The 14,128-nt window shown below is 43.3% G+C and overlaps 1 long non-coding RNA gene across 1 annotated transcript in view; it reads left to right on the forward strand.

Moving 5' to 3' along the window:
• Window positions 1-4,052: 4,052 nt before the first annotated feature.
• LOC130362730 (uncharacterized) overlaps window positions 4,053-14,128 on the forward strand; it is a 76,754-nt gene continuing 66,678 nt past the window's right edge. The window contains exon 1 of the long non-coding RNA XR_008891542.1: window positions 4,053-4,103. This is a non-coding gene — a long non-coding RNA (uncharacterized LOC130362730). The remainder of the gene's footprint in view (window positions 4,104-14,128) is intronic.

Below are 14,128 nucleotides of genomic sequence, written 5' to 3' on the forward strand. Positions count from 1 at the left end.
ATACAGGAACATATAGAGGTACTGTATATACCCCCTCCCCCCAGTAGGCAGGTAGTATCCCCAGATTAGACCCCCCCAGTAGACAGGCAGTACCCCCAGATTAACCCACTCCCCCCATTAGGCAGGTAGTACCCCAATATTAACCCCATCCCCCCCGTAAACTGTAGTGAGCGAACATCAATACGAGGCAGACGCACCTAGCTGGACGGCCTTTACCTGGGGACGGGGACATCCTAAGTTCCCGGCAACTACAGGTGAGCTGGGCACAAAAAATAGGAGCCAGAGGCCGAGCGGCTTTAGTCTCTGTCTCCCGCTCCAGGCTCTGGCACTGCTGGCCCGGCCGGCCGACAGGGCGAGCTGCCAAACCAGGATAGGGGCAGGAGGACGGCTCGGCAGAACAAGCACCAGCTCTGCTCGGGGCCCGGCCAGCTCGGGCCCCAAGCAATTGCTTGGTTTGCCTGTCCTGTAGCGACAGGCTTGAACAAATCCATGGCAAGGCAGTGCAGCACGGAGGTGATAGAACCTCAAGTTTGAGGCTTGATTAGGGTGTTCCCATGCACACCCGGTACACCCCGTGCACACGCCTTTGTGTCCAACGCAGTGGAATCTGTAACCAATTGAATACCCAATTCTGCTTTCAGCCATGAGACCAATGCCACATGATGACTGTCATTCAATACCAGAGCCACCAGAGAAATGGAACTTAGACAAAACAGATAAAGATGCAGCAATGAACTAGCTGTGCACGGACAGTGACATTCATCCAATGATCCAGTGACAGTGATTTTGACCCATGCGTGTCTGCTGGATCTCATCTACACTGCTCAAAAAAATAAAGGGAACACTAAGATAACACATCCTAGATCTGAATGAATGAACTAATCAGATGAAATATACCTTTTTTTTTTACTAGTCTTTACATAGTTGAATGTGCTGACAATCACACAAAAATTATCAATGGAAATCAAATTTCTCAACCCATGGTGGTCTGGATATGGAGTCACACTCAAAATCAAACTGGAAAACCACACTACAGGCTGATCCAACTTTATTTAATGTCCTTAAAACAAGTCAAAATGAGGCTCAGTAGTGTGTGTGGCCTTCACGTGTCTGTATGACTTCCCTAAAACGCCTGGGTATGCTCCTGATGAGGTGGAGGCTGGTCTTCTGAGGAATGTCCTCTCTGACCTGGACTAAAGCATCTGCCAACTCCTGGACAGTCTGTGGTGCAACGTGGCGTTGGTGGATGGAGCGAGACATGATGTCCCAGATGTGCTCACTCTGTTCCATTTGCACAACAGCATGTGAAATTGATTGTCAATCAGTGTTGCTTCCTGAGTGCACAGTGTGATTCACTTGGAGTTACATTGTGTTGTTTAAGTGTTCCCTTTTTTTTTTGAGCAGTGCATGAACACAGTCTAAATGTATCAATCCGGTGAGGGACTAAGGTTTGTTATAAGTAGAATAAGAAGTACTGGGTTTGATAATGCAAGGATGGTGTTTGCTGTCAAATGGTGCAGTAATTTCTGTCTTTCGAAGCTGCCAAGATCATTTAACAGAACTTTTTGCACAGGATGACATCCTCATTTTCTCTACTGACAATAATGTCTCTCTATTGATTTAGTGTTAAGCCTCAAGGCTGCCTTGTGATGCAATGTTACACAATGTCCTTGCTACACAATGTCCACCCTTTAATATGTGTTGGCTATGTGCACACACAAAACATATGAAAGCATAAAACTGTTGTACACTGAACACAGCTGTGGAGCTCCTGTGGAGATCTAAAAGTAGGAGCTCTGCTACATGGAATGCAACGTGGTTGGAAGATTTGTTTGTAAGCCCAGAGAAAATTGCCTGAAAAGCATTCAAGGGTGTTGTAGCATCACGCCCCGTCCATTCATGTCCATGGGAGGGGCAGTGGGACCCCGCGATCAGACATCTTATCCCCTATTCTTTGGATAGGGAGTAAGATGTATGTGGGTGTAGTACCCCTTTAAGGCTACCATGGGGCCCTTGTGTAGATATGGCTCCACACTTACTTCATAGATAAAAAGTGAAAACCAAGCTTACTGTATTGATACAATGTCAAATCAAGCTTACTACATACAATTACAGAACAGATCTTACTGCATAGCTACATCTTATGTGTACTGTTATGTTAGCCAGTAGATGGAAATTATAGTCATTACTTGTTACTGGCTAACTATAAAAAATGATGACAAAATACAAGGTTTCCAGACTGAAGCATTTAACCTCCTGAGCGGTATTCCCGAGCGTGACTCGGGGTTAATTTTCCCTGCCAGGATCGGTAACCCCGAGTCACGCTCGGAGTAGAATTGCAGAGTTCCCGGCCGGGCTGCACTATATATCGCAAAAGCAATGCGATATAGCGATGCGGCCCCCCGGGGGAAAACATGCGATTATCTGCTCTGGTCGGCTCCCGTTGCGGGGGCCGGCCAGAGCAGGTAAAGAAAAATACTAAAAGTCAGTGTTTCCCTACCAAGGGGCCTCCAGCTGTTGCAAAACTACAACTCTCAGCATGCCCTGACAGCCAAAGGCTGTCCGGGCATGCTGGGAGTAGTAGTTTCACAACAGCTGGAGGCCCCCTGGTAGAAAAATACTGAGCTAAGTGTAAAAGGAAGAAGTAGTAAAATAAAAAAAAACTTTTGCTCACCTAATCCCGGTCCCTGAAGATGTTGTTCCCCTCCGTACGGTCCGGGGTGTCCTCTCTTCACTATTCATCTTCTAGGACCTTTCCCTTTTCAGCCAATCACAGGCCGCAGTGGTGTAAAGCCTGTGATTGGCTGAAGGGGAAAGGGCTTGTTCTGCAGCAAATACACTAGGTTTGAAATCTGCCCGGCAAACCTAGTGTATTTGCTGCAGGACAAGGTGACAAGGGGGGGGGGGGGAAGAATGTGACAAGGGGGGAATGTGACAAGGGGGGAATGTGACAGGGGGGAATGTGACAGGGGGGAATGTGACAAGGGGGGAATGTGACAAGGGGGGAATGTGACAAGAGGGGGAATGTGACTGGGGGGGGGGAATGTGACTGGGGGGGGAATGTGACAGGGGGGGATGTGACAGGGGGGGTAGGGGAATGTGACATGAAGGGGGGATGTGACAGGGGGGAGGGGAATGTGACATGAAGGGGGGATGTGGCAGGGGGGGAGGGGAATGTGACATGAAGGGGGGATGTGGCAGGGGGGGAGGGGAATGTGACATGAAGGGGGGATGTGACAAGGGGGGGGATGTGACAGGGGGAGGGGAATGTAACATGAAGGGGGAGAATGTGACAAGGGGGGAATGTGACAAGGGGGGAAGAATGTGACAAGGAGGGGGGAGAATGTGACAAGGAGGGGGGAGAATGTGACAAGGAGGGGGGAGAATGTGACAAGGAGGGGGGAGAATGTGACGGGGGATGTGACAAGGGAGAGGGGAATGTGACGGGGGAGATGTGAAATGGGCGGAGGGAGATGTGAAATTCAGTTAAAAAAAATTGTACCGCTTTTGGTACAAATTTCCAGACAGAATCATACCGCCAGGGAGGTTAATAAAGAGACCACTGAGAGTCTGCGTAGATATAGTGTCAGAGTTGCTATACTTGGGGACTAGATGGATATGCAAGATTCCTAGTTATATGAAATTGGATATCGCCTCAACCAATAAATAAAGTTAGAAGAAGAGGTGAGGTAGGGCACAGTGAAGGGCTTATAGTCCTAGGTGGGTGCACAGCTCCAGGGATCCGACTCACAATCCCAGACGTTCAGTAGAGACAAAAAAGGATGAAGCGGCACTCCAACGGATTAAAATCCAAAATGTGAGTTTATTCACCTATCAGTACAGATGCAACGTTTCGTTCCACAATCAGGAAAGGTTTGAGAAAGTTCCTGATTGTGGAACGAAACGTTGCATTTGTACTGATGGGTGAATAAATTCACATTTTGGATTTTAATCCATTGGAGTGCCGCTTCATCCTTATTTGTCTCTAATAAATAAAGTTATATGAAAGGAATTGTGAAAAATAAGTAAATATATTTTTTTCTGTTCTTCTAGACAGTTGGAAGCGAGGGGGAAGTGAAGATAAAGTTTGATAGGTATAAAAGGTAATGTATTTTGTAAAAAAAAAATCTGAAGAAAAGTGGAAAAAAAATACAAATAGATACAGATACACAAGTCATGTATGGACTAAGACACGGACATAATGTTGATAAATAGCCATTCAGGTGAAGCAATGGTATTAAAGGGGTACTCCAGTGGAAAACATTTTATTTTTAAATCAACTGGTGCCAGAAAGTTAAACAGATTTGTAAATCTTTTCCCTTCCAGTACTTTTTAGCAGCTGTATGCTACAGAGGAAATTCTTTTCTTTGAATTTGTTTTTTGTCTTGTCCACAGTGCTCTCTGCTAACACCTGATGCCCATATCAGGAACTGTCCAGAGCAGGAGAAAATCCCCATTGCAAACCTATGCTGCTCTTGTCAGTTCCTGACACGGACAGAGGTGTCAGCAGAGAGCACTGTGGACAAGGCAAAAAAGATACCGTATTCAAAAAGAAAAGAATTTCCTCTGTAACATTCAGCTGCTAAAAAGTGCTGGAAGGGTAAAGATTTTTTAATAGAAGTCATTTACAAATCTGTTTAACTTTCCAGCACCAGTTAATTAAAAAAAAATAAAAAAATTAAAAAAATGTTTTCCAAAAATTTTTTTAAGGGTGAAAGTTATTTAATCTGACATAACATGGTCACTTATGACCAAAGAAGAAGAATTTTTATAGGATTAATTTACATCATGTTTGGGCTCTATGTCAGAGGCAGACATTAATCAGAATAAAGGCTGATACTAAACTCACATACACCCATGTTTTAATTATATTATAATACCTTTTTATGCTAAAATCTTGACGTTTTTCAGCAGTTTGCTGTAAATGTGGTACAGAAAATGTAATTTACAGTCCCATGTAAATATATTGTTACAGACTCACATGATATCTTGTACTATTTCCAGGGATGACTTAGCTTGTTAATATCAGAACACTTTGTTGTATGAAGCTTGCATCTATCCTAAGATGGCCCATAAGCTCAATTATATGAAATCTTCAAATGCATATAAAAACTAAATCTTTCCAAATGTAGAGCAATGGGAAATCAAATTTTGCAAGAAATTTTAAGTTTAAATCTTCAAATGTACTAAGCTTTTCATACACATCTACATGTCATTTATCAACTTACTAATGTACCTGGAATAATTCCAGCTTTAAATAAATAAAGAGGTAAAGAAATACCTATATAACATTTATGCTTTCTAGGTAATAGACTTTGTGGTGTAAACTGACAAAAAAGGTACAGTGCCAACTGCCAAATTACTGGAACTGATTTTTTATTTTTTTTTTAAAGAAAAGAAAATCACCAAACTTAAACTAGTTTTAGGAAAATTTTCCATTCTTTTCTTAAAACTGTGTTTCAGCAAATAATTCACAAAATAAACAATATTGCAATTAGTACATTAAATAAAAACTAACCATGTACCATGAAATTGATGCCTGTAAGAGGAAACAGACTTAATATCTGCATATAATGGCACATAATACATTTATTGTCCCAAACTGGAAGTCAGTCTGGCTAGGGCTTTTGAGAAACAGCTTCTTACCATTGATAAGTATGTCTCTCCTATGTGTTTCCTCTGTATGGGATTCTGAAGCATGCTGATAGAACATTCATAGAGACATATGGTCCATAAATAATGCACCTATTTGCATTTAAAAGCCACTGTGCAACCAATAAAGTTGCACACGCTTTATAAATGACCATGTCTCTGACTGTTGCTAATTTTCCAGGCCACAAAAAAACAATGCAGTTTTGGTAAAGTTATTGTATGTGTTCCCTTTAACTAAGACCATAACTGCTACAGAAGAGTCCTAGTTTTGAAAGCTGTTATGGGTAGGGAAGCATACTGGATTGGCAGCCTGACGGGGGTTTAAATGGGAACCAGGTGGGGGTTAGGTTACTTTATAGATGGGGCTGCAAGATTGTAAAGGGTTTTATGGGCCCAGGTCTCCTTAAATGTGTGTGGCCACACAATAAAGGGGCAGTACTGTTAATGGGATGGGGGGGGGGCATATTAGACAGGTGGGTGGAGCAGGTGGAGTCCAGGAGCTGGTGAAAATGAGGAGCCTCTCACTTGGTGGGAAAGCAGCTTGGTTGGCTAGGTGCTCCTTACCCCGACAATGACAAATGCAGTAGATGCCCTGCATGAGCAGCTGTGGTTGGCAGTAAGATGGAAGGGAACAGCATGGCTGCGGGATCAGTTCTCAAGCTGTGTTGGTGAGCAGGAGTGTGGTGGCTTCAGGTTTCCTCCCCAGTTGGAGGCACTGAGCTCCTGAGTGGGTTAGCCCAAAGGTAGCTCCCTAGACTAAGTGCTGTGTTGAGAGTCCTATATCTCTCCTGGCCTGTCCCTGCGCCCCACCATTTCAGACATCTCTTGCAAAATATTAGGTAAAATCTGGCAGTTTAGGAATTGTTTTGGGGGTGTAGAATGGAAGTTAAGTATGGAAGGAGAAAGTTGTGCACAACATCGACTTTGAACTATATACCAACGTGTCAAGTGACACTGGGTATGGGATGTATATATATATATATATATATATATATATATATTTTTTTTTTTTAGGGACAGGGAAGTGTGGGTCCTTGACTGTAGTCATAGAAGGGGTCTGGATTCCTGGTGAACCTGGTCCTCCTGGAGTTGGTTTCCTGTCATTAAGTTGCATCATTTGGTGTTGAGGGGTATGTTGTTGAATTCTCAGTTCTTGGCTGTGCATGTGGCAGGTGTGCAGAATTCTGAAGGTGGAGCAGTATAGGATTTCTTCTCCAGCAAAAATGGGGATCAAAGTCTGAGGTCAGTGGCAGACTTGGTTAGACTACCCTTGAAAGTATCTGGTTGTCTTATTCCAAGATTTGGTGTAACTATAGGAGTCTATTGGTGCATGCTTTAACCCCTTAAGGACGCAGCCCATTTTCACCTTCGCCTTTTTTTGCAATGCAATCATAAAGTAGACATTTTTTAAGATGCAATCATAAAGTAGACATATTGTATATGTGAATCAAAAAAAAATTATTTGGAATATCCATTTTCCTTACAAGCAGATAGCTTCAAAGTTAGAAAAAGGCAAAATTTTCAAATTTTTTCAACAAATTTGGGGATTTTTCACCAAGAAAGGATGCACGTTACCACAAAAATTTACCACTATGTTAAAGTAGAATATGTCACGAAAAAACTATCTCAGAATCAGAATGATAATTAAAAGCATTCCAGAGTTATTAATGTTTAAAGTGACAGACTGTCACTTTAAACATTAATAACTCTGGAATGCTTTTAATTATCATTCTGATTGTGAGATAGTTTTTTTCGTGACATATTCTACTTTAACATAGTGGTAAATTTTTGTGGTAACGTGCATCCTTTCTTGGTGAAAAATCCCCAAATTTGTTGAAAAAATTTGAAAATTTTGCCTTTTTCTAACTTTGAAGCTATCTGCTTGTAAGGAAAATGGATATTCCAAATAATTTTTTTTTGATTCTCATATACAATTTGTCTACTTTATGATTGCATCATAAAATTGACGAGTTTTTACTTTTGGAAGACACCAGAGGGCTTCAAAGTTCAGCAGCAATTTTCCAATTTTTCACAAAATATTCAAACTCACTATTTTTCAGGGACCAGTTCAGGTTTGAAGTGGATTTGAAGGGTCTTTATATTAGAAATACACCATAAATGACCCCATTATAAAAACTGCACCCCCCCCCCCCAAAAGTATTCAAAATGACATTCAGTAAGTGTTTTAACCCTTTAGGTGTTTCTCAGGAAAAGCAGCAAAGTGAAAGAGAAAATTCAAAATCTTCATTTTTTACACTTGCATGTTCTTGTAGACCCAATTTTTGAATTTTTACAAGGGGTAAAAGGAGAAAATGTATACTTGTATGTGTAACCCAATTTCTCTCGAGTAAGCACATACCTCATATGTCTATGTAAATTGTTCGGCGGGCGCAATAGAGGGCTCAGAAGCGAAGGAGCGACAAGGGGATTTTGGAGAGTAAGTTTTTCTGAAATGGTTTTTGGAGGGCATGTCTCATTTAGGAAGCGCCTATGGTGCCAGGACAGCAAAAAAAAAAAAAAAAACACATGGCATACCATTTTGGAAACTAGACCCATTGAGGAACATAACAAGGAATAAAGTGAGCCTTAATACCCCACAGGTGTTTCACGACTTTTGCATATGTAAAAAGAAAAAAAAATGTTTCACTAAAATGTTGGTTTTCCCCCAAATTTCACATTTTTTAAAGGGTTAATAGCAGAAAAGACCCCCCAAAATTAGTAACCCCATCTCTTCTGAGTATGGAGATACCCCATAAGTGGACCTGAAGTGCACTGCGGACGAACTACAATGCTCAGAAGAGAAGGAGTCATATTTGGCTTTTTGAGAGCAAATTTTGCTCGGGGGGCATGTTGCATTTAGGAAGCCCCTATGGTGCCAGAACAGCAAAAAAAAAAAAACACATGGCATACCATTTTGGAAACTAGACCCCTTGAAGAACATAACAATGAATAAAGTGAGCCTTAATACCCCACAGGTGTTTCACGACTTTTGCATATGTAAAAAGAAAAAAAAATGTTTCACTAAAATGTTGGTTTTCCCCCAAATTTCACATTTTTTAAAGGGTTAATAGCAGAAACCCCCCCCAAAATTAGTAACCCCATCTCTTCTGAGTATGGAGATACCCCATAAGTGGACCTGAAGTGCACTGCGGACGAACTACAATGCTCAGAAGAGAAGGAGTCATATTTGGCTTTTTGAGAGCAAATTTTGCTCGGGGGGCATGTTGCATTTAGGAAGCCCCTATGGTGCCAGAACAGCAAAAAAAAAAAAACACATGGCATACCATTTTGGAAACTAGACCCCTTGAGGAACATAACAAGGAATAAAGTGAGCCTTAATACCCCCCAGGTGTTTCACGACTTTTGCATATGTAAAAGGAAAAAAAAATTTCACTAAAATGTGGGTTTCCCCCCAAATTTCACATTTTTGCAAGGGTTAATAGCAGAAAAGACCCCACAAAATTTGTAACCCCATCCCTTCTGAGTATGGAGGTACCCCATAAGTGGACCTGAAGTGCACTGTGGACGAACTACAATGCTCAGAAGAGAAGGCGTCATATTTGGCTTTTTGAGAGCAAATTTTGCTCAGGGGGGGGGGGGGGCATGTCGCATTTAGGAAGCCCCTATGGTGCCAGGACAGCAAAAAAAAAAAACACATGGCAACCATTTTGGAGACTAGACCCCTCACAGAATGTAATGAGGAGTACAGTGAGCATTTGTCCCCCACTGGTGTATGACAGATCTTTGGAAGAGTGGGCTGTGCAAAATTTTTCATTTTCATGGACCACTGTTCCAAAGATCCGTCAGACACCTGTGAGGTGTAAATTTTCACTTTACCCTTCATTACATTCCGTGAGGGGTGTAGTTTCCAAAAGGGGGTCACATGTGGGTGTGCTTTTTTTTTTTTGCGTTTGTCAGAACCGCTGTAACAATCAGCCACCCCTGTGCAAATCACCTCAAATGTCGCACTCTCCCTTCTGGGCCTTGTTGTGTGCCCCCAGAGCACTTTGCGCCCACATATGGGGTATCTCCGTACTCGGGAGAAATTCCGTTACAAATTTTGGGGGGGCGTTTTTCCCTTTTACCTCTTGTGAAAATGAAAAGTATAGGGCAACACCAGCATGTTAGTGTAAAAAAATTTAATATTTTTACACTAAAATGCTGGTGTAGACCCCAACTGTTCCTTTTCATAAGGGGTAAAAGGAGAAAAAGCCCCCCAAAATTTTTTAGGCAATTTCTCCCGAGTACGGCGATACCCCATATGTGACCCTATACTGTTGCGTTGAAATACAACAGGGCTCCAAAGTGAAAGCGCCATGCCCATTTGAGGCCTGAATTAGGGACTTGGACATAGGGGTATTCTATGCCAGTGATTCCCAAACAGGGTGCCTCCAGCTGTTGTAAAACTCCCAGCATGCTTGGACAGTCAATTGCTGTCCAGATATGCTGGGAGTTTTTGTTTTGCAACAGCTGGAGGCTCCATCTTAGAAACAATGCCGTACAATACATTTTTCATTTTTATTGGGGAAGGGAGGTGGTAGGGGGGGCAGTGTATGTGTGTATATGAAGTGTTTTACTCTGTTTTTTATGTTAGTGTAGTGTAGTGTTTTTAGGTTACATTCACACTGGAGGCAGATTACACAGAGTCCCCCGCTAGGAGTTTGAGCTGCGGCGGAAAGTTTGCCGCAGCTGAAACTTGAAGCGGGGAACTCACTGTAATCTGCCGCCAGTGTGAATGTAGCCTGTACATTCACATGGGAGGGGGGTTAAAACTACAACTCCCAGCATGCACTGACAGACCATGCATGTTGGGAGTTGTAGTTTTGCAACAGCTGGAGGCACACTGGTTGGAAAACCTTGAGTTAGGTTCTATGACCTAACTCAGTATTTTCCAACCAGTGTGCCTCCAGCTGTTGCAAAACTACAACTCCCAGCATGTACTGATTGCGGAAGGGCATGCTGGGAGATGAAGTTATGCAACGGCTTGAGGCACGCAAGTACAACTCCCAGCATGCCAAATACAGCCTTATGCTGTTCCTGAATGCTGGGAGTTGTAGTTTTGCAAGATTTAGAGGGGTTCAGGTTGTAAATCAATGTCCAGTGGTCTCTAAACTGTGACTGCTGTCTGGGCATGCTGGGAGTTGTAGTTTTGCAACTTCTGGAGGGCCACAATTTGGAGACCACTGTAAACTGTGGCCCTCCGGATGTTGCTAGGCAACAACTCACTTGGCATGACCCGGATTAATTGCTGCCGCCGCCATCGCCGCCGCATATGGGGGATCCCTGCATGGAGAATCGCGCTCTGGGATCCAGGTAAGGGACCTTCGGCGCCGGTCCCTGGACAGTTCCCTGGTTTTGCCCGGACACCGATAGGCGGGCAAAGCGGGGGAACCGAACTTTAACCCCCCTCCCCAGGTCTGCTATCGGTCGCTCGGCCGACCAATAGCAGGGATAGGAGGGGTGGCACCCCTGCAACCAAACTTCTATCCCTTCAGGGGGATCGAGGGTGTCTCGGACGCCCCCGATCCCTCTTATTTTCCGGGTCACCAGTGACCCGTATGACCAGGAATCGCGCAGATCGCAGGTCTGAATTGACCTGCGATTTGCACCCATCGCGGTCATGGGGGAGTCTCAGGACCCCCCTCAGCGATGTGCCGGGATGCCTGCTGTTAGATAACAGCAGTCATCCCGGCCCGATCACCGCTACCGGTGACGCGGCGCTCCCGGAACCCCGCGACGTACATGTACGTCGCCGCGCGCCAAGTGACACTTCGTGGCAACTTACATGTACGTCGCTCGTTGTGAAGGGGTTAAGGAAGATGATTGGGTGACCATGTTGTTTTATATTGTGGGCTCTCAGTGGCAGGCGTGAATGACAGGGAGTTGGCTTTTTGGCTTTACTTGCATAGCCTCAATGATGTTACAAATATTTTCTGATTAGGCAGGTGCTGTGTGGTTATCAGTTAGGTATTTTGAGTGTCAATACTCGATGACTGGTGTCGGAAAAGGAGAAAGGATCACATGACCTAAGGGAATTCAATAATGCCTTTCATACCTCTCCCAGCGAATCAGGAGGCAGTATTGGGGAGATGTCAAAGCAACCATAAAAGCCTAAGCACATAGCTTCCACAGTCCCTTAAGAGATAATAGGTGTTAGGTGAAGATCTCTGTGAGGGGCAGTGATCAGTAATCAACACAAATTGGAGTAGGATCAAACATATACAGTGGGGCAAAAAAGTATTTAGTCAGCCATCAATTGTGTAAGTTCTCCCACTTAAAAAGATGAGAGAGTCTGGTAATTTTCATCATAGGTATACCTCAACTAGGAGAGGCATAAAAATCCATAAAATCACATTGTCTGATTATCAAAGAATTTATTTGCACATTATAGTGGAAAATAAGTATTTGGTCAATAGCAAAAGTTCATCTCAATACTTTGTTATATACCCTTTGTTGGCAATGACAGAGGTTTAACGTTTTCTGTAAGTCTTCACAACGTTTTCACACACTGTTGCTGGCATTTTGGCCCATTCCTCCATGCAGATCTCCTCTAGAGCAGAGATGTTTTGGGGCTGTCGCTGAGCAACACAGACTTTCAACTCCCTCCAAAGGTTGAGATCTGGAGACTGGCTAGGCCACTGCAGGACCTTGAAATGCTTCTCACGAAGCCACTCCTTCATTGCCGTTGTGTTTGGGATCATTGTCATGCTGAAAGACCCAGCCAGGATACATGGCCCCATTAATTCTTTCTTTTACACAGATCAGTCGTCCTGGTCCCTTAGCAGAAAAACAGCCCCAAAGCATGATGTTTCCATCCCCATGCTTCACTGTAGGTATGGTGTGCTTTGGATGCAACTCAGCATTCTTTCTCCTCCAAACACGACGAGTTGAGTTTTTACCAAAAAGTTCTACTTTGGTTTCAAATGACTATATGACATTTCTCCCAATACTCTTCTGGATCATCCAAATGCTCTCTAGCAAACTTCAGATGGGCGCGGACATGTTCTGGCTTAAGCAGGAAAACACGTCTGGCACTGCATGATTTGAGTCCCTGGAGGCGTAGTGTGTTACTGATGGTAGCCTTTGTTACTTTGGTCCCAGCTCTCTGCAGGTCATTTTCTAGGTCCCCTTGTGTGGTCCTGGGATTTTTGCTCACCGTTCTTGTGATCATTTTGACACCACGGGGTGAGATCTTGCGTGGAGCCCCAGATCGAGGGAGATTATCAGTGGTCTTGCATGTCTTCCATTTTCTAATAATTGCTCTCACAGTTGATTGCTTTACACTAAGCTGCTTGCCTATTGCAGATTCAGTCTTCCCAGCCTGGTGCAGGTCTACAATTTTGTTTCTGGTGTCCTTCGACAGCTCTTTGGTCTTGGCCATAGTGTAGTTTGGAGTGTGACTGTTTGAGGTTGTGGACAGGTGTCTTTTATGCTGATAAGTTCAAAGAGGTGCCATTAATACAGGTAAAGAGTGGAGGACAGAGGAGACTCTAAAAGAAGTAGTTACAGGTCTGTGATAGCCAGAAATCTTGCTTGTTTGTAGGTGTAATAGTACAGAGAATTTAGGGTATCTCCCAATCAAATAGTAACAATACTCCCAGTCAATTTAAGAAATGAAAAAGGGGGGGAGAGGAGTGACTAAAACTTAACTTTTAATCTAGTAATCTTAAAAGAATACAGTTATATGTGAATGTACAGTGTGGGGTAGATCTGATGATATCTCCCCACCATAAGGACGCAATAAATACACACTGTTAAATAACCACGAGTGTTAAGTGTTGTAATTTAGTGTCATCAGTTATTTCCCTTAATGTCCAATGTCCATGTTGTTTGTAGGTGGCCAAATACTTATTTCCCACCATAATTTTCAAATAATCTAGCTACAGTGATAGACCCCCAAGTAGGGGGGGGGGTATAGGTAGAGGACAAGGGAATTTTAGGGGAAGAAGAAGTAGAGGAGCGGGTCAAACCCATGGTGATACCAACAGGAACCAATATAATAACTCAGAATGGGTTACAGGCAACTCCTCCACCTCCTCACAACCCTCCTTGCCTTTTTTAGGGAACAGAGACCCCTACCCCCTACGCCCGAAAGAAGGACAGAACAGATGACAACTGCTGGGGATGATGGTACCCTGTCTTGTAAATCAAACTTGTCTGATATTGAGTGATGCACAGTTGAAGATTCTAAGTCGGGGCTTGTTTTATGTTCCCACAACATCTTTTGATGCCTTCACATGGACGAAAGACCTTCCCTTGTTCTTTAGAAAATTTGAATGGCAAAACTATTTTAAACAGAAAGATAGAAGAGAGGCTCTGGAACTGGGCATTGGAGTTAATGAACTCCTTGCTGTAAGAGAGGCAATGAAAACCCCCATAATGAGGGCCCCTTTACTTCCCTGAAATTAAAAAGTAATGCATTTTCACCAATCTCCGAAACTTCCTGCCTTGATGTTTTTCTTGAGCTTACTCTCCA

The sequence above is a fragment of the Hyla sarda genome, chromosome 3 (genome assembly GCF_029499605.1).
Source record: "Hyla sarda isolate aHylSar1 chromosome 3, aHylSar1.hap1, whole genome shotgun sequence".
Taxonomy (NCBI): domain Eukaryota; kingdom Metazoa; phylum Chordata; class Amphibia; order Anura; family Hylidae; genus Hyla; species Hyla sarda.